The following is a 23,829-nucleotide window of genomic DNA, read 5'->3' as shown; positions in this document are numbered from 1 at the left end:
TTGCTGTTAAATCTAAGCTTATGTGGCGTAAGCGACAAGGACGTAATATTTAATAAATAAAATAAAAGCAAAAAAACTTTGATAAGGAAAAGACAAGAATAGTTTTGTAAAGCCATCTTAGTAAAAATACTGGACATTGATATGACGAAAACTGCGAAAAGACTGAGGGGGAGGGAAACAGAAAACTGTAAGCCGATACTTAATGCCGTATCGCAAAATTAAACATTGATATAAGGAACTGAGCCAACACTTAATGCTGCAATTTGACGTATGCTGCTATTAAGATTTCTGTAATTTTTTCGTTGAACTCTTGTTGTGATTTATCTCACTTGTGTGACAGTTACATCAGAACAAGCCAACGAAATTCATCGTGGCAAAGAGTCCAAGAGTTAGCCTGTCGTTGGCGCAATAGAGCATCATACGGGGGGTTGTCTGACTTATGTCAGTTCCGTCCCCCACTTTGATAAAGAGCACACTGGGGGGGACGGGTCCGACGATCTCCTACCACCATCCTCTTGAAAGGACTTTCGGCTCGCCGGATATAAAGTGCCCCATGGCCCACAGACTTTATACATTTAAACAGACATAATTTGTGCTTTCTACGGAAATCGAGCCCGGGCTCTTCGGTACAGTAGTCAGCATTGTTAACCACTGTCCCGTTTGAGCGGTCCGTTGAATTGTATATAAGTCAGAAGAAAATAATGTTTAATAATAAAGCTAAAAAGACAGGAAAAAGAATGGGTTAGTAGAAGTAAGTCAAACAGAAGATGCGGACTAAGCGAGAGCGTAAAAAACCTTCACAAACCTTTTAAAATGACTGTTAAAATCTGAAATCTTTCGGATTTTTAATTTTATTTTTATATATTACATATTCGTTTCATTCCTAAATGAGGTGGATCCTCTTATTAGAGTTGCAATTACTATTATTATTACTTTAGTTGCGCTTGCGAGAACATATGAACGAATTCTCAAGCAACATTAATTCTTTTACCATTGGTTCAGCTTATTTTGAATGTTAAATTACTCATATTATTTTAATACAGTGTGTTTTTATTCAGTAATCTAGCTTACTGAAGAGGCGATACTTATCCTAAGTCCCAGTTTTACAAAAATTAAATTAGCTGCTACATTAATTTTAAATTTAGCTAAAAACCCTTTCGTGCTGAAATACAAAAGTTAGAAACTATGTATTTACGAGTTAATTTTTGTATCTGCAAAAATAGATAAGTTTAACCAATCATCGATAACAGAAGTAATGATTGGAATAATATGGGTAGCATAATATAAAAAAACTAACTTGTAAATTTGCTTTATTGGACTGTAGAGTAGTGTCTTTTCTACTTAATTCTGTTCGACTAGTCTAAATGGATTTTGTTATAATTAAAATTTTACTTATAAGTAAAATTTTACAGTAACATTATGCATAGTTTTTAAAACTAATGCATAATGCATAGTCTTCAAAGCTCTGGAATTTTCTACAGAAATTCTCGTATGGGTGTTCACAATGTCAATCAGAAGTTATACTTCAAACTACTAAGAACGTTAAACACAACGCATCTAACTAACGGAGATATATCACTTAACGCTGAACTAACAACTTGCAACAACAATAACTAAACAACAGACAGCAGATGCTCTCTGTCCGGCATTATATAGTTTTCAACCGGCTGCAGAGATATTTATAGTACTTTTTGCTTCTCGAAATTACTGGAAGTCAATATGAGAATCGAATCACCGTTAGAGCTAATATAATGATCAGTTATATTTATTCAGTTACAATACCTATTATGGTGATACAGGGTTCGGACCCAAATGTCACCAATGGTTGGCGGTAAAATAAGTCGCAAAAACCGATGTCAGTTTGGCGATATCTCGCCAAATTACCAAAGTACCCATTTATTCAATGTTAAATGGACTTTGCTCGGTATTCTTACTTTTCCGGCATATCTTCTCTCTTGAGAGTTTTCGCGTTATATTACACAGCAAAATACAAAATTTTCGCATATAATTACACTAAAATCATCTAGCTATGTACAAAATTCGTAACAATATGCTTCAAAATTCTTTATAGTCTTGATCATATTAGCCCAAAGGGCCTTTGTCCCTGAGGGACTATTGTTTTCGTTTTGGGATTTTATGTCAAAGCACTATAAATGGCTGTATCAGTTTTCAAACTGTTGCCACCAAATATTATCGCTCTGGATTATATTTGATGAAATTAAATAATGAAGAATCTGCATAAATGTATGTATGTTTCTTGCATTGTGATAAAACCACGGTACCTAGAGTCATCAAAATTTAATTGACGTAATCCTACTGCGAATATGCGCATCTATCTGGAAGCCCACATATGAAATTTGGAATTTGTTTTATTATCGATTTCCTATTTTGTAAAACCTTAATTTTTGATAAACAAACTCTAGGATTTCAAAACGAGAAAAAGCAACGTTGTACAGAAAAAAAAAAACATTTTTATCTCCAGCGCATGAGACTGCGTATCGGAAATTCTAGAGATATGCTCAATTTAAAATTATTTTGCGATATTGTTCTTGAACTGAATTTTATGGTTTAAGTGCGAAGAACATGATATTTAATAAATAATGGTAACGCACAAAATGTTGAAAAAACGCCCCTTTAAAATCCGAAATCTTTCAGATTTTCTTTTATGCTTTATAGCAAACCTATTTTCCTTTTTTTTTTTTTTTTTTTTTAATTGTAAATCTGAAATTTTTTTAATGTATGTTATTTTTTTAATGTATGTTAATTAACTTCATTCGCTAAAATCTCATAAATTGTCATACCAATACGAATTTTTTACTGAAATTTAACAGAAATTCAAAATAGGTTAAAATCACACCAACAATAATATTGTCATGCATGAATCTGACAAGACACCAGATATGAGATATTTCTAGCGGCCATGAACACAAATTGAGTTTACAATATTCAGTATGCTGCTTCTGAAGCCGCAGTGTCACTTGCATGATAAATAGCTAGGAAGCGATATCTCAAACCGTCTTGATAAATAAACCGTCTTGAGTGAACAAAATCTGAATTTCCTTGATATAATTCAAAACTTGTATCCTTCAACAGCTAAATTTGTTTTCATTAAAATAAAAAATTTGAACCTTTTTAAAAAGTAGAAGTTTCTCGTACCTTGAGAAAATTTTAAATAAGGTTAAATAGCAACCTAAGACGAAAGAACAGAAAATTAAATGTTCTACCATTAACAAGTAAATAACACAGTGTCCATAAAAGTCCTTACCCGTCCTTTGCCCTACCATTAGTAAGTAAATAACATGTCCATAAAAGTCCTTACTCGTTCTTTCTTCTACCATTAACAAGTAAATAACATCATGCCGATAAATGTCTTTACTTCTCCTTTGTTCTACCATTAGTAAGTAAATAACATGTCCATAAAAGTCCTTACTCGTTCTTTCTTCTACCATTAACAAGTAAATAACATCATGCCGATAAATGTCTTTACTTCTCCTTTGTTCTACCATTAGAAAGTAAATAACACCCTGTCCATAAAAGTCCTCACCAGTCCTTTGCTCTACCGTTAGCAAGAAAATAACACCGTGTCCACAAAAGTCCTTAATCGTTCTTTATTGTAGCAACCGTTGGCCGTAGACATATATACATCCATTATAAGAATGCTTTAAATGCGTCAAAGGTTCGTGTTTTTATATTCCCAAATTAGGAGAAAAAACTTTAATTTTGTAGAAAATACGAAATCTACTTTTTTACATGTCACTTCGGTCCCCATATATATATATTTAAAAAATTTATACTCATTATAAAAAGTAAAACATAAAATGTCTTACTTCCGCTAACTGTAAAGAAGTTTATTTGCAATCAGTATTGTCGAATATTTAGTCTGATCTTTTGCTTTCATGAAGATAAACGAATAAGACTAATTACACACTTATTTTGTACTCGGATTTATAAAATGTCCCCCCCCCGACTGATCTAGAAATGGACAGTTTTGAGCAATTAAACTGTTGCGAGAGCCACTGCCATTACCTTTACCCCCGCTATAAAGAGAGGTATAGGGCATGAAGACGTACTCAGTAACAGAAACAAGAAAAAAATTGATGCTTTAATTATGGATTTCGGCGATCATTTAGGTATTGACCTATTTTTAATTAAGGAAACCAGTTTCGAACACGTGCAGTTGTCCCGTTGTCCGGCTATACGCTAGAGGGAGGAGGAGGGTCAAGGAAAGTTTGCAGAACGAGTTTATATTATTTTACTTTTCCGATTTTTTCATGCCATCTGTTAAAGTTAATAAATTCGAAGCCGTCTTCCTTGTTAGAAATGAATGTAATTGAAAAGTTATTTTCCTTCTTGCAAAAAAATGGTTGGTGATAAGGAAAAATCATCTTCATTCCCACTGGTTTCTTCTTTGAAATGGGGCAACAGGTAGCAGTGACTGCCATAGCTATTTCTGCCGTTTGCTGATTTTTTTTTAATGCCGAGATATTTCTGTAGATTTTATTTTATGTAACAGAATGTCCGTTTACTAATAATTCGTGAATATAAACAGGTTTTTTTTTAAAGCTAAGCTCTAAAAAATGTTTATTTTGAAAAGATTCCTTAGTTATCTCAACAAGAATTTAAAATCGAATCCTATCTAACGGAATGGTTTTTAATATTTTTTAACACTAGTTATTTGACCTACCTTTGCCCACATAGGTAACCGCATGTCCAATGAGAGAAATGTTAACAGTCACAATCTTAAGCTTAACAACGCTTTCGCCGGGAATCGAACCGGGGACCGCTCAGTACGCTCCCAGCATGCAGACCACTACACCACGAAGGCTCGCTAAGAAGACGGGAGAAATACCTTATAACCTGATTCTTCGACCACTTCTTTTTTACTGGCATAAGGAAGATATACGTATATAAAATTTTCGGATGCCACAGAAATTATATAATTGTCAAAGAAAAATTTGAAAGGGCTGGGATTTTAACTGTAGGTCAAAAGGGTTTGTTAAGGTTTTTTCTATGCTCTCATTGAGCTGACAGTCTACCAGTCTGCTGTTGCACTCGTCCCTACTAACCTATTTCTTTTTGTCTTTTTAGCTTTATTTTTAAAGATCATTTTCTTTGCATTTACGCCATATACAATTCAACAACAAAATTACAAAAATTTTAACAGCAGCATGTGTTTAGAATTTTCGATAAAGTGTTAAAGTTTGGCTTTTTTTTTTTTTTTTTTTTTTTTTTAGTCTTTTCTCAGTTTATCATAACAATGTCCAGTTTTCTTAGTAAGATGACTTTACAAAACTTTTTTTTGTCTTTTTAATGTTAACGTTTTGTGTGTTCACTTTATTTATTAATTATGACGTGATCGAAGATTACACCAGGTAAATTTCGATTCAATATCAAAATCATAAAATATTTAAAAACAGCATATTTTTAAAATTTCCGATATACAATTTTCGCGCGTTGGAGTTAACAAAGTTTTAATCCGTCCGTACAGTGTTGCCACTGCTCGTTTTCAAATTGTTGAGTTTGTTAAAAATTCATTAAAGTTTTAGAAAATATGAAATATAAGATTCGAAATTCAAAATTGGTTATATGTTAGGGTGGAAGACTACGTTATTCAAAATTTCGTACCTAGGTACCGTCTTCATTATTTAATTTCTTTCAAATTAATACATACGATATATTATTTTGTGGCAACAATTCGAAAAGTGATTCAAACATTTAAAGTGATAGGCCATCAAATCCCATTTCAAGGTTAATAGCCCATTCCGAATAACACCCATTTGGGATTATATTAAAGATGAAAATTGTCTTAACCTCGTCCAAAACACCTATATTCATATACAGTCACAATTCTGAAAGCTTTTAAGAAATATAAAATATCCATAGAACTTTTTAAACATTCTTACAATTGCTATTAATCGATATTTATTCACCAGAATTCTTTGAAGAATTCTTTGAATGTGTTTTTCGGCTTCGAGATATTTACAGAAGTATTTTCAAACTTTTTTACAACTTAAGGTCAATAGCCTGCTTCTATACGAAAGAATGTAATGTAATGTGATAATTACACCTTTTATGCATAAGAATATAACGTAACGTAATTTGCGACTTTTGACAAACTTGTGCTGCTAAAATTTTAGTACTTGCAATTTTGTGAAATTTTTGCGACATCCATCATTTCCTAATGCTACTTTTTGCGACTTCAAAGACTTTTTTAATATACCGTAAAATGCTTTGTAAAATACGGAATTATGTAACTTAATACTAATATTCATGATTTTAGCGCTCTGTAAGTTTTGTTTTTAAGACAGTCCCCTGCCCCCCCTCAGATCAATTGTGATAACGAATCGAACAAAAGGACTTGCAGCTTGCACGCCATATATTGGGTACCCAAATAGAAAAATAAATATCCATTCTCCTGATTATAATATTGCTGAGAACTAAGGAATAGAAATGACTTAAAAATTAAAGCAACTGTATTTTTTTAAATAACAACACAAAAAAATATTACCAGTGAAAAGAACAAACAAGCCTTTCTTAAGTAATCATAATCTGAAATAAGTCCACCACCCAGAAAGGAAAACTCACTGAAAAGCATTCCTCAATTAACATGGTCACAATTAAGCGCCCCGGACCGAACTACCAGTGTTCAGCAACTTTACCGCTCGGCCACTGGTGGGCCGCATTCTCATTAGAAGTGATGAATTTAACCTTTGACGTTTCTATATTTTCGCTTCGGGTGAGCGGTGTGATTGCATCCTAATTGACTTAATCACCGCGATTGGCCTTAGGGCATAAAATTGAGCTATCTGGTAAAAATTCAAAGTAATTTTATGTACATAGAGCCTATTAGAAAACTACCTATTATTCTATTTTCGTTTTTCACATACAAATTTTGCCAGAATTAAGAAATCCTTAATTTGCTTCAGATATCAGAATGATCATTTCAATGTGCAAATAATTTTTACTTTTATGGATGACCATATCAAAGAACTCATTTATTATCGCATAAAATCTAAAAATGACGTATTTAGGATATTGTTTATGTTATTATTCATGTTCCTTAGATAAAAACGGTACTTTTCTGTTTTGCTGGCGAGTATGGCATAAAATTGAGGTGAAATTTAAATTCAGATTTCAATTCTGAAAATTTTGGTTGCAGAAGAAGAAACCGGAACTTTGGTTTATGGAATCCTGTATGTAAATTTCCCTCCTCTTGGACCAGCGTAATTACTATTGTTTCATTAAATTACATATAACGCTTCCTCACTGTTACTATTTGAATTTCTTGCGTACTTTTGCAAAAAAATATAGATGTGGGTTACAGGGCCAGGAGCTACTGATCATTCAGTCTTTCCAAAAGAGGGCGTCAAAACAAAAAGGTTTGGGGAACTTTGATCTAAATGTATTTATTTTCTACATTAGCAGGAAAATGTCATCAAAGTCGCAAATAAAAAAGAAATAAAAGCAAATCAATTTTCGCGACATTTTGTAACCAACGTTCAACTGAAATAAAAAAGGAAAAAAGGGATCTTTAATTCATCTATCCAAAACAAAAATGTGACTTTTCCTTTTTTCGTACTAAAAATTATTCGAAGACGTATATATCTGGAAAAGCATTGAAAACCTTTGAAAATACCAAAAAAAAAAAAAAAAAAAAAAAAAAAAAAGCATTTATTTGTTATAGATACATTACTGTGGTTCTAATGTAAACTTGCGTGACTTTTTAGTTACTGCATTCCTAGTTTTTGCCCCATTATCCAGAATAACCAAATTAAAGTGGTTTAAGCACAAATTGAATAGTTATTTTGCATTTTCCTTCAATTAGCTGCTTATATTTAATTCCTTTAAACTTACCCGCGAATTTATACGGGACTGCAGTCTAAAATTGAAGGAAAGAAAAAGTATTTGTTCTTGTATGTACATGTATTTCAGCTTGTGTCTTTTATTTTCCTCCTTTTCTTAAAACGAAAATCTTTTTCACAAGCACAGAAGTATACCCATTTGATAAATAAAATGCGTTTTGGTAAAATGCCAGCATTTAATAGGTTATACGATAAGTTGCCAAGATTTTACTTGACCTACAAAACTGAAATGCATTTAAAGAAGATTTAAAACTTTCAAAAGTTAGAGTTTGTTCGCCATTAATAAAGAACTATAGATTGAAAAACGTCAAAGTAACAACATAAAAATGGCAAAAGAAAAAAGTTTTAGAAATATAAATCGCACGAGCTTAATTTTTGAATACCATAAATAACAGCGATTTCATTTTTCTTTTTGCTTTCATAATCATGACCAGAAGCAAAAGAGCAATTAATTTGGTTTCTGGTTTTCTGCTGTTCTTTGAAACATTGTGTTTTCTTTCATGAGAAACATACGAATCACGCCATCCACGCGGGATTGTGGTAAATGACTCTGACTGCCGCACGAAGATCCCGGGTTCGAATCAAAGAGAAGGCTTGGATGATTTTAAATGTATAGTGTCTGTGTGGCATGGAGGCTCTCTAAATATGCCGCGACCCGAAAGTCTTCTGGAGAAGTTCGTAGTAGGAAAAGAGGGCTATGGGAGTCACCGGTATGGTGTCTAAGGCTCTTACCAATGGCAGGCTTCCTTGACACGATGAATTTCGTGTACCCTAGGTAAGTCTGTCGCTATTCGAAAAGACAGAAACCTTCATAAAGCTGCCCCGGCATAAGGGAAAAATCACATCTGCATCTTTACGGCAATCCGGCAATTTTTCATAAAAATGCGGGCATCCTTGCGCAAGTCCGGTCTTCGTTTAAATTAATGATTAATGAATTAATTAATGATTTGTAATTTAGATAAACGTATTTCTAATGCTATAAAAATTATTTAAATTGCCATCTTTACAGAAGCCGTAATTTCGATGACATGATGTTTTTTCTCTGAGTGCCTGAAAGTAAATTTTTTGAAAAAATAAACAAAAATTCAAAGATAGTATTCCTAATTATTTTCCTGCCTTCGAGATACTTTTAATAAAAATGACACTAGTTCCGAAATTTATTTTCTAGAAACCAAGTAAGAAAAGTAGCTCATTATTCAGAGAATCAAAATTTGTAATCAAAATGCAGAAATTATGAAAAGAAATACTTAATTGCCTGGAGAAAGAACAAAGATCCATTATAAAATAAGTAGTAAATCCTGATATAATGAAGTAGGATTTCAAAAGTATATTAACAATCACAGTTCATGAATGGCAGTGCTAAAAGTATTGAGAAACACCAGAAAAGAGAAAAAAAATTATGCGGAGGTATGAAATACATTCCGTTACTAGTATCAAAAATGTTTTTTTAGTCCAAAGCGGCTTTATCCCTGAAGGACTATTGTTTTCGTTTTGCGATTTTGCGTTGATTCACTATAAATGTCCGTTTCACTTTTCAAACGGTTGCCACCCAATGTTAGAGTACTGGATTATATTTGAGGAAATTAAATAATGAAAAATGTACATAAATGTATGTGTATTTCTCGCATTGTGATAAAACAACGGTACATAGAGCCATCCAATTTTGAATGACGTAATCCTCCTACGAATATGGGCATGTGGAAGACCAAATTTGAAATTCGGAATTTGTTTTATTATTGATTTATTATCGATAATATTTTGTAAATTTTTAACAAACTCAAAGATTTCAAAGCGAGCTATGGCAACCTCGTACAGAAAACAAACTTTTTATCTCCAGCGAGCGAGACTGCTCAGAAATTTTAAAGATATGTTCAGTTTAAAACTATTTTACGATATTGCTCTGGAACTGAATTTTATGGTTTAAGTGCGAAGAACGTGATATTTAATAAATAGAGGTAACAGACAAAACGTCAAAGAACGCCTCTTTGGACGTAATTTAAAATTTGAAACCTTGCAGATTTATATATATATATATATCGGTACAGAAGAACGTATATTTTACCAACACATCTATGGATATATTGATGATGTCATTGCATTTAATAACTACAACAAAATAGAAGTAGCTAATATCTACCCTACATGCTTAAAACTAAATAAAACAAATACAAAACAGCATAATGTAGTCTACCTTGATTTACATATTATTGATTACAATTTTATAAAAGTTTACGACAAAAGAAGAGAATTTAATTTTTCCACACTAAAATTAACTAATTGGAATTCAAATATTTCCAAAAGAGTCATACTTAACACAATTTATTCACAGCTACTCAGAATAAAAAGAATCTGCAATACTGCAAAACACTTACAAGAAGAAATACTATACTTCGTAACCATTTTGAAAAGTAACCTAATTCCTCATAAAATAATTAAAAATACCTTAAAAAAAGCTGGCATTAGCCTTACCTATTTTTAGATTTTTTGAATTAGATAATAATATTTTATGCCTAAAGCCCAAAGGACGGTATAAGGTGGATGGCTGATTCAGAGAATCTAATGTAAAAAATGTACAGATAATTCTTGTTTATACATTATCTTTCCTCCAAAATTTTGGCACATTACTTTTAATACAATTGTTTAAATAGTTTTAAATTTCTATAATGGCCAATTTTACTGCTTTTATTAACAAATCGGGCCTTTTCGTTTTTCATAGTAGCTTGATCGCCCGCTAGCTTGAAGAATTACGACTTTTTATTAACAAAATGGCTGTTTTTTCCTTTTACTCTTGCCTTTGTGGCCAAGTTTAGTAGTTTTAGCTGAATTAGCCATTTTCACTTTCAGTAACAATTTTTTCTTCCAACTACATGACTGACGCCATTTTGAAATCTTTTCACGTTTTTCCGAGCTTTCCGACCCCCTTCAAAAATTAGAGACGGGTTACAGCTAACGGACAGTCTTTTCGTATTGGCTGATGCCCACAGAACATCGCTCCCCCCTACTTACGTCACACGACTGAAGCAGGGGGGGCCCAAGAGCGATGCGTAGTGCAGGGAGAAAATTATGCCACCTGCGCATGACGTCATGTGGGTGACAGTCGTTAGTTCTCGGCGTTTGTTTACATTCGTTGCATTTGATCTGGGATACATTTGATTTGTGTTGTTAATTTGCTTTTATACCTAGTCGGAAATGGCAAGTTGTGTTATAGCGTTGTGTCAGAATTATAGAAGGAAAACTAAAAGTCAAGGCATCACATACCATCGTTTTCCAAGTGATCGTAAGTTATGGACTATTCGCTGCAAAAGAGCAGATAATTTCAACATCGAAAATGCCAGAATATGTGCTATTCATTTTATCATAATTTTCCTTTTATGAAGTAGACTTATAGCGAGATATTTAATCTCAGTGTCGTGTTTACCAATAGTGACTACCTGAATGATTAGTTGATAAATTCGCTTATCCAAGTTAATTCACATGTTTTGGTTACTTTCTTTACATCCCAAAAGTAATTCTATGTATTGAAGCAATGTCTGGGTTAAGCATTGAGAACTAAGTAAACTGATACATGCTTCAGAAGAAAGAACAATTTCTCGACCACACTATGATGCAAACATCGATGAGCGAGCAACATATTTCCTTCAATGTTGTTTAACTGATGCATATGTCTGATGTAATTTAATTGATATAACTAAGTGAACTTACACATAGCTGACTCTGAAGGAAAACAAATCTGTGTATAATGCTAGAATACAAATAGCGAAAGAGTAAGTAGATACTCTTCAGTGTTATTTAACTGCTGCATATGTTTTAATTTTGATTCCATATAACTTGTTTTTAATTATAAGAGAAAGAAAAATAATTTAATATTGAACACATATTTTGAGTATAACAAAAGTATTTTAAGAAACAACCTGATAAAAATACATTAGTAATTAAAAATATTTAATTTGTGTACAGGCTGAATTGAAACTAAGATGTGGTGGTGTATTTAATTATGGCAAAGCACACTAGGGCTATCTGCGTAATAGGTGTGATGCCTTCTTGGAGGACTTTCTCAGGTAAACTGGCTCGTATACACATTACACATGAGGAAAACCACGAAAACGCCCATGCAGCCAGCCCGTTCGCGGGATTCGGACCGAACTACCAGTGTTCAGCGACTTTACCGCTCAGCTGCTGGTGGGCTGAAACTAAGATGTATGGCAAGTTTATTATTATTATTATTATGCGTATATGTCTAAGAAAATGTATTTTAATTGTTCCATTTTTAATGTATGGAAGGAAGAATAGGATGCCGATATCGAAGATTATTTACTATAGCAAATAATCACGTCAGGATAAATGTTATATAGAAATCTTGGGAGTGTAAGGGGTTATAAGAGTACTTTTAGATTATACTGAAAAAATATGCACTTCTGCTAAAATCTGAAGTGAATCAGTATGAAGTGACTTTTCACTTTAAAAAGAATGTGATAAGTATACTATTTAAAAGTATAATGACGGATATTAAGAAATTTGTAGAATTTTATGGTATTTAAATATGAATTTGTTAAGTCAAATCTTTTTATATATATTTTTGCTTGAGATATGTAAATTAAACTGAAAATCACGATCATATCTTTCTCATGGAATGTCAAAGTTCATTTGTATTAAAAAAAGTGCATGAGCAATGAAAATAAATAGAACAATACTTTTTTATTATGTTTTTACCATGGTCTTAGCAGTTATGCCATCATGTGTTCTGTTCAACAAAATTTATTTACTGCAAACAATACTACGAAAAAATATTGAAAAATACCTTGTTTTACAATATTTATTTCCCTTAGTTAACTTAAATATCGTTTTTCATTTTCTAAGGCTTCCCTTTACGAAAAGAATTTAATTTTTATAATTATTTTCAGCATTCGTACGAATTCTATGCATAAAATAAACATTTTCTTTAACAAAATACTTAATCGGAAAGTATATACCCGGTATTTCCGGTGTATCTACCACATATAAAATGATCATTTTGCTTTAGTTTACATTTTTTCCATTACCAAAATCATGTAGCAGATGCGTCGGCCGATGCGTCCTGTCTCCCGGGTGACGTCACTACCAGCAACCAATGGCACGCTTTTTCCGTTCCTGGCCTAACCTTAGTATATTAAAGAACCTTGCGACTGAAGTACACAGAAGGGAATTACAACCCCTTTTCAACTTAGTTTTAAGAGGGAGAGCTCTGCATCGCCACAGGTCAGTTTTTTCTGTTTCTTTTGTTAGAAATTTTTTCTTGGTCTTAGCAAGACCCACTGTGTTAGTTTTCATCTTAATTTTCTTTTAAATTTAATTACAGATTTCTAAAATCTATAAAATTATAAATCTTTAAGCTTGCAGGCCCAGCCCGTATGTTTTTGTATATTTAGGACTAATAGCAGACCGCTATTTATTTTTATTTTTATTTTTATTTTTGTCTTGATTTAAGATGTAATCGGAATAGTTTTTACATATTTTAACACCTTAATGTGTTATTTTGTGCGGACGCGTCGGGAAATTGGAACAGAGAATTGAGACTAATAACTTTCCAAGGCACTTTGTCTAAATTAAAAATTTTGTAGCGAAAAAGTTTCAATTGTCTGTTTCGGCGAAACGCGTAATGGGGTTAGCTTGATTCGACGTTCAAATCAGAAATTTCCCTTGAAAAGCCAGTTTGGAAGTCGAGTTCAGCTAATTTACCATTTTCCGCTTTTTATTTTTATCTGATTTTTTATTTTTTATTTTTTATTTTTTTTTATGTTTTACTTGTTACTTGGTTTGATTTTCATATGTATTAATTTTTCAAATGGCACATCCATAGGTATTTTACTGTATTTTTTGCCTTTACTAGTTTCCAACGCTAAGTATTTACTGTGTTTTTTTCCTTTCTCGTGTAGCATATTTCTCACCCTTCAATGACATTGTTTCTTAAAACGTGTTGTACTTTTTGGAGCCACAGCTCCTGGTAACTTTTAGGCGAGCTTACTACAATTTCTAATTTACTTATTTTGCAGCATATTGCGCAAAATGTTTTCTAGACCAAATTGGTCATACAGACAGTATTGTACTAACTACCTTGCTTGTTATATATATATATATATATATATATATATTAAATCAAAATATACATTGACACCCGAAAGAAAATCAGATAGACTGCATAAACCCTTAGATAGAAATAATAATAAAATTTCAATATATGATGAAATATTGAATATTTAGTGTAAGACATTTTATGAATATAAAATTTATATTCATTCCAGATCCCCAAAACAAAGACTGCATATTAGAAAATTTATGCGTATAATAGTTCGTAATCTCGATGAAAATTAAGTTTAATTTATGATAATATCAGTACTCCCTCCTGCAAAGCATAACATGAAAACCTATTATGATTAACAAAAACGTCGTCAACCTTATGCCAATTCATCTTTTTGGTGAAGGTGTGGGTAGTTTGATAATAATTCAGCGTTTTTCATAAAGGTGATGACCACTCTTATTTTAGTATTTACTTGCTTTTTCATAGAGACCATTAGATCATCTCCTGCTCATTTCATCTTCTATTGCGTAATTAATTAATCAGTAGCTGAACCAAAAATTGGACTTGCATAAGGGTGTCCCTACTCTTTATTACAGTTTTATTTCCGAGCAGTATTTATATAAAGTACATGCAAAAAGTACTCTAAGCAATGCATGGCTTATTCCAGAAATGACGCAGTGCAGAGAGAGGTTACTATTTTTAGAATTGAGAAGGGATATTTACGTTGCTAATTTAATCTTTCACATATCCTTTATTTTTTTTTACATATATATATATATACACTTTAGCAGTCCCCTATACAAAATTTTAATGCTCTACCACTAATCGTTTTGTGTTATTCGAGGTATATATATAAGTAAAGACGTCAGGAAAAAGTCCATTTTGAACCCATTTTACAGTCCGTTTTGCAAGAGAGAGTCCTGTATTCTGTCAGCATGTACAGCTGTGAAGCAAATGAATAGTCAAAACGGATTCCAAAACAGTTTGAAATGGCTTTTTCAGTTGAAATATGACACCCAAAATATTCCTTAGTATAAGGAATTTTGGGCTACAAACTGAGTCTGGTAGTCTTGGCTCTTCATTTTGAAGAAGTTGATTTCATAGTATTACTATCTTACTTTTATTATCAGTTACGCGATGCTGTGAAAAGTATAGCCTCACCCTGTAATTTCACCTGTAAATTTTGGCCCATCCTGTAAGCTTAGTCTCTGTTCTACTATCTCTTCAAGTTTACGTGTTATCACCAATAATCTTTAAAGTTTATTTTACCTAACACATTAGTCTCATGTTCATTTTTCTGTTAACTTCTTTCTTTTCACCGGGTTTTGCAAGAATGCAATCTCTTTTAAACGAGATCAACAATGGTGAAAAGACAATGAGCAATGAAAAAAGTAATGTAAACCATTTTAGAGAGACAAAAGATAGTTACAAATAACTGGTATACCATAAGTATCTTCCAGAAATTCTTCAAGAAGTGAGTATTAGGATACTCACGTTTCACCAAGGTCATTCAGCAAGATTGACAATTGAATTTCTTGAACAAAAACACATCAATATGATAGAACCTCCATCCTCTTCTCCTGATCTTGACATTTGGTTATTTTTGAATCTAAAACCAAATTTAGGTGACCGTCGTTTTTATTATAAATATGAGACTAATGAAGCTTTAAAAGCATTGTTTTCAAGAAATGGGTAGTTTGAAACATTTATTCTTTTTAAAATTCACCTAAAAGCTGCATTGATACTGGGGGAAACTACTTTTATCGCGCGTAATCTTCGGTAAGCTTATCTTGTCCCATTTTGTTGTATCTTAAAAATTTTTTAAATGACTCTCGTATACGACGTTTCGTTCACTAATCTAAATTTAATAACAAAAAACTATGTTTAATGAACGGAAGAAGTTGTGTTGTGAGAAAGGAAAGTATTTATATCGTGTGACACCTTTTGAAAGAAAGTCCAAAAGTTAAAAAAGCAAAAAAAAAAAATTGCTTTTCATTAACAATGCATTAAGGAAAAATTCCATCACACATTAACACTCATTGCAAATAAGCCAGTTTGGTACAAAGTGATATTTTACCAGGCTGCTAAATATATCACATCCTTCTCGGAATTTTGAGACACACGGTATATTTTCGTACACTCAAGTGGCCACTAGATAATTTTAAGAACGAGTTAGGATACTTGTATTCTCAGAATACTTGAAACGTTCTTTAGCCATGACTCATCGCTCTATGAATGGACATTTCACTTCGACTGGAAATCCTTCACTTTGACCGGGGTCATGAGAAAGCACTGTAGAAACCACTCTTAACATCATGACTTGAATGCTTACAATGATTTTCCCTGTGTTGTTGCACAACATCATCTTAATTTGGTTTTAATTCATAATTCTCAAGATGTGCTGTCGAGTTTGTGAAAAAAATAACAGTCTTATAGGTCATTACTATTTTCAGACATAAATATACCTCTACGCAAATTAATATTAAAACTTTCGTTTCTTTACTTCATATCAATATTTGTGTAATGGAGTTTTAAGTATCACCCACTCTTACGTTTCATTTATGTTACGTGTTTTATTTCCCCCGTTGGTAAAATTAAATATAAATTCAGAGGACAGAAATCTGTGAATTTAAGATACATCATTCATGTTATTAAAAAAAATACCTACAGTAATTCTCAGTAGTGTTAAAGGAAGTACTCTATAGAGGCTATGCAATTTTTTAAAAATCCATTTCTAATAATTTAGCATATGTGCTCGTATATATATAAATGTGTAGAATGTTTTCAGTGGAAATCAGTTTTCAGAACTCTTGTCATCAGTTCAAGTATTTAAATGCAGGGAAACATTACAGTATTCAGGAAAGTGTTTCAACGCCAAATATCTTTGCCGGTAATTTGAAATATGTTGATTAAATAATTTCTTTTCCAGAAATACTTTCCGCTTTTGTTTTTTCGCGTACTCGCAGCTGAATTTGGATTTGACCTATTTAATTCTGTAAGCGACAGTGACCTGTTGTTGATAATGCGAGGGTTTGAAAATAAACTTAGCTAAAATAATAGTAATAAAAAAGAAAGAAATGATATTCTGTTAGTTATCTCCAGGACTTAAAGGTAAAACTTAAGAGCTATTTATTGCATAAATGGCTAATTGGCCTTTTAAAGTCTAGGCGACGAATCCGTAGCTATAGCGGTCTATTTTATTTGCTCCTAATTCTGGGACATTTTGGCTCTTGTATACTTTTTGAGATGAGTGAATTATTTGCTAAAGTTAGAAATTCCGAGTTATTGTCAGTTATAGTCACATTTAATGCTTAGTATAAAACACAAGACGAAACTCAAAAGTATTTAACAGAAAACTTTATTTCTCACTCATTGCGGTGCTATAATTAAAAAATCTGATATATACACCACATGACTTCCTAGTATGTAGTATTAAATTATACGCATTTTTTCCAGCATTTCATTTAAACTTATTTCCTCGACTTTCATTAGAGATATGTTTCTCATTCAATTAATTCAGTTCTCACTTCGCGGCAAGGTAATAGTACATAAAAACTCATTAATTCATTAAAATTAGTTACAAATAACTTTCCGCTTTAAAGCTCTGGTTACAAATACCTTTAAAAGTAGTTAAACTTTCAATTTTTTCAAAAATTATGCAGGAACTTTAACAAGCAAATAATGACGAATATAGTTTTTTTTATTTTTGCTACGCATTCATTTAAGTATTATCGAATTAAAAACTATTTCATAAGTTCATTATCTAAAGTAATTACATTTTTTTATTTAATTAATTATAGAAAGAATCATCTGTACTCATTCCCCAGATTCTCTTATTTAATCCTAATCAAGAAGCTTTTACAATTTTTGCACGCAAAACATGCAAAAGCGTACATTTAACTGTATGCAAGAGATACACCCACACTCAGTTGATATGCATCGCTACATTTTGATACTGGAACGAAAGAAAGGAAAGCTTTCACGTGCCTGTCTTTATTGTAATCGCAGTTCTGCGGAAGCCTTTTGCTGTGCTCGAATTCTTCTTGGTATATTTTATCATCTTGACCTGTAGCGAGCCGTCCGCATATCAGCTCAACAATTAATCTATTCAGCGGTGAAGTTGGTAACTCAAAAACCTCTTGAAATGGTACATAAAGAGAGAGATACTCAAAGGGGAAAGAGAATTGTGTCATGGGAAAACAATAATCTTGCCATAAATTACTAGATTCGTTGTTTTCAGATCCTAAATGTGCAGCTTTGTTAAAATGATGTATGCATTGCTTTAAAGAACATAAAATTTGCATTCTATGAATTACGTTGCTTAAGATTTTCTTTTCATTTCGTCATGTCTCTAAGTAAGCAATGACTTTTAATTTTAGGCATTGTTTAAAGTGGAATTTAATATACGACATCATAATATTCAGCAAGACTCATGAATAGGCATGGTACCCAGTAGTAGACCTAGGAAGATATTAGACCTCATTATTATGCACTTGAAGAGGGAATGGTTGTCACCACTGGGTCCACGAAGCCTGGTTTCGTTAAGTTTCGGTCTAATGCCATACTAAAGGACTCAGTCCGGGCGCAGGCCATCCTATCTAACCGATGTAGGTCGATCTTAGCCCAATCCAACCACAAACGAGGTCCAGCCATGTTTAGCCACGATTAAACGGCCATATTCAGAGAGAGCCATTATTTAATAATAATAAATCATTTTGTAAGGTTTATTCTAAATTTTTAACAGTTATCTTTAGTTGAAGCTACTTTCCTGTCCTTCCTAAGTCCAGCTTACAATTTCCTACCAGGATCTGCTTTTAGCATCATATTTAACGCAAAAGTCGAAGGTCCACTGACTTCGAGAGAGAGAGCCTCAGAGTTTCTGCCTAGCGCGCGTTCGCGTTTTGGCTACGACTTTCCAAGCTGTTACTACGCTCGGTCGTAGCTGTTACTACAGGCCCTTACTAGCTTCGCTATTTAGGGGCCAACTACTTAGAATTTTGATAGCTTCGGCTATATCTCTTTAGTTAAGTCTTATTTCTTATAATTTTGAGTTCGAGCCCAAGTGGAGGCTTTTCTGTACGCCTTGAGAAAGGGACCGTCTGTGAAACTCTAATTTTGAGCAATAAAGGGTTATTATCCCATCTCTAGTTTACGTCTCTGTTCCTGAACTAAAGCGATTATTTACTTACCTGTTCATTAGGTTCCTCCACATTTAGCTGTTAGATAAAAGAGTGGAACCCCGCAAACCATCCTAAGGGGATGATTATTTCAGAATTGTAATCTGAAGCAAAAATAACAGAAACTTAAAAGTTAATCGTGGGATTACTTCTTGTCTCTAGAAAGATGTTTCCCTTGCTGTGTAATACACCACTTTTTAAGTAAACATCGAACAAGCAAATCATTCCCTGGCACAAACATTCTAAACACATCCTTGGAAATCAACGTCTAATATTTAAGTCTATTAAAGACCTATAAAATGTGCGACTAAGAGGTAAATTAGGTAAAATTCAAGAGTTATTCATCCAGAAATGAAAGCGAACTGAAGTGAGAAGAAGGATCATTTTAGAATCAATTTACTTCGTAAACTTTTGTTTTAAATAGACGGTGCGCTTCTTTTTAATCGCTGCAATACCCAATTTCTGTGGCAGCTTAACTGCTTCCGTTCCTGTTAATACAGTCTCTGTCTGTAAGACCAGGAGGCACTATGCCACGCCATAATATATACATTGTATCCATCGGTTAGCACTGGTAGTTCCACATGGTGTCGGATTCCAGTGAAAGAGATGGCTGCAAGACTGATATTAGGGATATTTTCCGTGAGCAATTTAAATACAAACAAGTTGTCATTAAAAATCCCCTTACATTTCCTAAAAACATTGCTTTAAAGTAAACATTTCACACGGAATGCTAGAAATGAGACAAAACATTTCCTATGTAGGAAAAAAGATAAATTTAAAAAAATGCTTTTAATTTCAATTAATTACATATCTACAGCTCTAAAATTTACAAAGTCATCAGTAAATAACAGAGCCATCGATTTTACTGATACATTGCGAATTCACTATGGTAATGACTCAGTTCATATATGGCTATTATCAACAATACGATGGAGTCGAAAATTCACTTTTTATAATGCTCTTTTTGAAGGCCTCGTTGAGCCTTTTCTCGACCGGACATGTTCCACATATTCTTGACTGCTATCATGTTAATCAAGGAGACATCTAGGCGGCTTGTAAATCATGCTTGCTGGTGTCAGTTTTATGTCACTGCGCAGTATGCTGTTTCAAAATGCCATCTTATACGCCTTAAAGATAAGGTGGCGCGACGAGCGCTTGTCAGCATTTGATCCAAAACACTATAAGCTATATTTTTGTTGTTGCTGCTGCTGTTGCTTTCTTGTCCATGAATTTAATGGAAGAATGGTTGTCAGATCCTCAAGGAGGTTAGACTTCTATTTCCTTCCCACTTTTGAGGGAGAGTACTCCCGGAAACCTTACCAAGATGACCATCGACCCTAGGACGTAACGAGTCTCTCGGTGTAATTATCATGTTTGCAGATGCCATCTAATATCTGCTATCCGTGGTTACAGATAGCATGCAGGATGGCATTTTTAACAATTCTCCAAAAAGTTAAATATATATACAGTTTTGCACAGTCATTTTTACATATAATACTATAAATTTTCTATACTAGGATGTTAAATACAGCTATTTGTTATAACTTACTTAGTTAAAGAGTTAAATTTCCTGTTTGTTGAAAATTTCTAAAGATTCATTTTACAAAACCGTTTCTAGAGGTTACTTTGCAAAAAGGGTTAACAGAGCACATTATTAATTAAATACAAAATTTACAGTTGCACAAGGTTAATAAATCCCGTTATCCCGCAAAAGGGTTAACAGAGCACATTATTAATTAAATACAAAATTTACAGTTGCATAAGGTTAATAGATCCCGTTATCCCGCAAAAGGGTTAACAGAGCACATTATTAATTAAATACAAAATTTACAGTTGCACAGGGTTAATAGATCCCGTTATCCCTCAAAAGATTAACAGAGCACATTATTAATTAAATACAAAACTTACAGTTGAGAAAAGTTAATAGATACCAGATTCACACTTTTATCTAAACTAATAGTTATAACAGAATCGATTAAAATCATCATATTCATATTCAAATAACCAAAATAAATGCACTTATTATAAAACTATAGCTACATAACATTAGAAGTTACATAATTGTTGAACAGAGAGTAATAAATTTGGCTATAGGATTTGTAGAGGATAACATCTACTTTCTTTAAAATAAAACAAATAAACAAACAAAGGAAAAAATATATTACTATATATTCCATAAAATACAACAGATATGCTATTGGTTCCCAGACACAATATGCACAAGGAAGCTATGAACCCAATAATTAAATATAGTACAAAATAATTGCTAGTTATAAATTAGACGTAATATTAATATATATATATAAATATATTGGAAACTAGGAAACAAAAAAATATAAAATGATTGGATTGATCAACTAAATGTATTAGATTAATAACACTAGATGTGTTTTTTTAGGGGGATTAAAAATTAGGGAGTCAAAAATACAGTGACACTATTTAGTTGACACAATCACAGTATTATAGTAGCACCCCCGAGGAGGATCTCCCATTGCTCTCTCCTACCATCAAACCAACGAGAGGACTTTCGGTTCGTCATATATTAATTGTGCCCTCACGCCGCAAAGATACTATACACTTACAAGTATCCATGCCTTGTGCAGGATTTGAACCCGACCCTTCGGTACCGTAGTAGGCTTCCCTAACCACTAGGGCTAGATTATTTAATTAATATTAATGACAACTTGTTTTGTATCAGTGCTATGATAAAGGTTGTAAGGTATTTCTCCCGCCTTCTTAGCATGCCTTCACGGTGTAGTAGTCAGCACGCTCGATGCGTATCCGTGGTTCGAGCTCCGGTGAGGACATTAATCATTTTTCATCTCTCCTGCTTTAAAAAAATACCGAATGTCTCTACAAGGTCATCAACCGAATATGGATAAAACTGAGCGTATTCATCCACATCATACTACTAGGTATATTTTAATAGATCTGATATGAGAATATCGACATTTATCAGGCCTTCTGTAATATCTAATAAAAGTAAATTAGTGTAAACACTAAATTAGTGTAATATCTAATAAAATTGTTCTTAAAATAGGATTTTAAAAAGTTAGACAGTTGCCATAAGCGTAGAAAATGAATTGTTAGTGACATGGTTACTATATAATTTTCATTTTATCAATTCGATCTTAAACTGTTTGGCAAAAATACAGCTTTATTTAAAAAAAAATCCAAGTTATTATTATATATATCTGTAAACTGAGCATATAATATTCAAATATTTTTCAATAAAATAAATGGTTTAAAATATAGCTATAATTCTCGTTACCTAAATTAAAGATGACATTATTTAAAGAATTTTGAATGATTGCAGACATATTCAAAGCAAAAATTTTAAAAGTGTATAATATATTTGCTCTCTGTTTCGAAAATCCCGTAACAGTCCTTTCTCTGTTGTAAAATCGAAAGCGCTTTGATTGGGTCTCTTCCTTTTCCGGGCTCGGCCAAATATTTATCCGATTCTTTAGCAAACAGGTTTTTATCAAGATTTTTAAATTATCATTTCTTCTAATTTCACAACGAAAAAAACTCATTGTTGAAAGAAAAGAAAACAACTGGTCAGTAGAAATACATTCCCACTTGCCTTATGGCCCAGTTGCGTCGACATGTGATAGCCGAAACAAAAGACAAAAGTTTTTCGATGTCTTTTACGATAAAAAATAATATTGAAGAATTTACTTTCGCGCTATTTCCCTGCAAATGGTAAGAGTTACGTCACTACAGCCTGTTAGAAGTGAAGAGAACTTGGCTGTAAACAATGAGTGATGGTTCTAGGGAGAACAATGTCAACCAACTCATTGTTCTGCACCGAAATGACTCATATATATCGTTAATATCCTGTCATTAAAAGAAGGATAATTTCATGGGAAGTTAAATGGTTTCCAGAAAAGTATTGCTGAAGAGTTGACGACTTATTTTGTTTTAAAAATTTCTATATTATTTTATTGGTTTGCCTTCGCAAGTGTTTTCCAAATTGGAATGATGATGGTTGTTTATTTACCATTTTTTAAGAATGATAAATAAATAACGCAAAAATTCGGTACAGGGCATCAATGTCTTAATAATTTACCAGTAAATAATGTCTCCTTACAACAGGCATTCTGACAAAAGGAGTCGCATCCGTTATACTCTAATATGTGTTGGAAATTATACTGAAAATAAAGTTTATGCTAAAGGAAGATCACTTGTCCCACGCACTTTATAATTTACCTGTCGTTAACCATTTCATGCTGAAGAATTTTCTTGTACATACGCTAAAAGGACGGAATAAAATGCGTAGGTTTTTTAGCCCAAAGGGCGTTATCCCAGAAGGGCTATTAATTTCGTTTTGATATTTTGCGTCGAATGACTGTAAACAACTTTTCAAATTGTTGCCACTAAATGTTAGAGCTCTGTATTATATTTAAAGAAATTAAATAATATAAAGAATCTGCATAAATGTATGTCTGTTTCTCGCACTGTGATAAAACAACGGTAGCTGGAGCCATCCAATTTTGGATAACGTAATACTCTACCCAAATATGAGCATTTTGAAGTCCTAATTGGAATTTTTTTATTATCTATTTCATATTTTGTAAAACAGTTATGAGTTTTTTATTAAAAAACTCAACGATTTCAAACAGAGCAATGGCAATACATTGCTCAGAAAAAAAAAAAAATTATCTCCAGCGGGCGCGGAACTATGTATCGGAAATTCTAAAGATATGCCCATTTTAAAATTATTTTGCGACAT

Source organism: Stegodyphus dumicola, chromosome 4 (assembly GCF_044657685.1).
Source record: "Stegodyphus dumicola isolate Sdum_Otavi_A_Nest chromosome 4, ASM4465768v1".
Lineage (NCBI taxonomy): Eukaryota > Metazoa > Arthropoda > Arachnida > Araneae > Eresidae > Stegodyphus > Stegodyphus dumicola.
The sequence above is the reverse complement of the archived record's forward strand: the minus strand, read 5'-3'. Positions refer to the sequence as shown.